The sequence below is a fragment of the Salvelinus sp. IW2-2015 genome, unplaced genomic scaffold (genome assembly GCF_002910315.2).
Source record: "Salvelinus sp. IW2-2015 unplaced genomic scaffold, ASM291031v2 Un_scaffold2974, whole genome shotgun sequence".
Taxonomy (NCBI): Eukaryota; Metazoa; Chordata; class Actinopteri; order Salmoniformes; family Salmonidae; genus Salvelinus; species Salvelinus sp. IW2-2015.
This window is the reverse complement of record NW_019944269.1, coordinates 1-1,909: the sequence shown is the minus strand read 5'-3', so window position 1 is coordinate 1,909 and position 1,909 is coordinate 1.

The window sequence follows — 1,909 nt, the reverse complement described above, 5'->3', positions numbered from 1 at the left end:
TAAATATTGACTGGCTTTCATCAAGCCGTCCACTCAAGAAAAAACTTCAAACTGTATCCAGTGCCTACAACCTGGCTCAGGTTATCAGTCAACCGACCAGGGTATTTACAAACAGCACAGGAATGAAATCATTGATCACGTCTTTACTAATGCTGCAGAAATTTGCTTTAAAGCAGTATCCATATTCATCAGATGTAGTGATCACAATACAGTAGCCATATCTAGGAAAACCACAGTTCCAAAGGCTGGGCCTAATATAGTGTATAAGAGGTCATACAATAAGTGTTGTAGTGATTCCTATGTTGTTGATGTAAAGAATATTTGCTGGTCTGTGGTGTGTAAGGAGGAGCAACCAGACGCTACACTTGACACATTTATGAAATAGCTTATTCCAGTTACTAATAAACATGCACCCATTAAGAAAATGACTATTAAAAACTGTTAAATCCCCGTGGGTTGATGCGGAATTGAAAAATGGTATGGTTGAGAGGGGATGAGGCAAAAGGAATGGGAAATAAGTCTGGCTGCACATCCGATTGATAAACTTATTGATAAATCATGTGACTAAACTGAATATAAAGAAGAAGAAACTACACTATGAAACAAAGATAAATGTAATAAAGAATGATGGTAAAAAGCTTTGGAGCTCCTTCAATGGAATTCTGGGAAAAAAGGAAAACTCAGCTCCATCATTCATTGAAACAGATGGCTCATTCCTCACCAAACCAACTGATATTGCCAACTACTTTTTCATTGGCAAGATTAGCTAACTTTAGGCAGGACATTCCAGCAACAAATTGTGACACTACACATCCAAGTATATCTGACCAAATTATAAAAGACAAACATTGTACTTTTTAATTCCGTAAAGTGAGTGTGGAAGAGGTGAAGAAATTATTGTTGTCTATCAACAATGACAAGCCACCGGGGTCTGAAAACTTGGATGGAAAATGACTGAGGATAATAGCAGACGATATTGCCACTCCTATTTGCCACATCTTCAATTTAAGCCTACTAGAGAGTGTAGTAGGCTTAAATTAGTAGCCATGAAGTAGTGCCCTCAGGTCTGGAGGGAAGCTAATGTCATTCCGCTACCCAGGAATAGTAAAACCCCTTTTACTGGCTCAAATAGCAGACCAATCAGCCTGTTACCAACCCTTAGTAAACTTCTGGGAAAACACGTGTTTGACCAGATACACTGCTATTTAACAGTAAACAAATTGACAACAGACTTTCAGCACGCTTATAGGGAAGGACATTCAACAAGCACAGCACTTACACAAATGATGATTGGCTGAGAGACATTGATGATCAAATGATTGTGGGGGTTGTTTTGTTAGACTTCAGTGAGGCATTTGACATTATCAATCATAGTCGATCACAGTTAACCCACTGTTCCTAGGCCGACATTGAAAATAAGGATTTGTTCTTAACTGACTTGCCTAGTAAAATAAAATAAATAAATCATAAATAAGACTGTTAAATAGTTAGTCTTGGTAGCTGTTTGGTTAACTATTTAACTATCTGCACTGACCCTAGTTAAATAGTTAGTATGGGTAGCTGTTTGGTTAACTATTTAACTATCTGCACTGACCCTAGTTAAATAGTTAGTCTGCTGTTTGGTTAACTATTTAACTATCTGCAGTGACTTTTTTGACTCATCACGTACACTGCTGTTACTGTTTGTTATCTATCCTGTTGACTAGTCAGTCACTTTATCGTTACCTGTATGTACATACTGTATCTACCTCAATTACCTCGTACCCCTGGACATCGCCTCATTACTGGTACCCCGTGTATATAGCCAAGTTATTACCTAGTACCTGTTGTATCTTCTTGTTTAACAAATACTAAAGGAAACAACTGTGATTAAAAACATACGTTTTTCTTTATTCAAGTTAACCGGAGC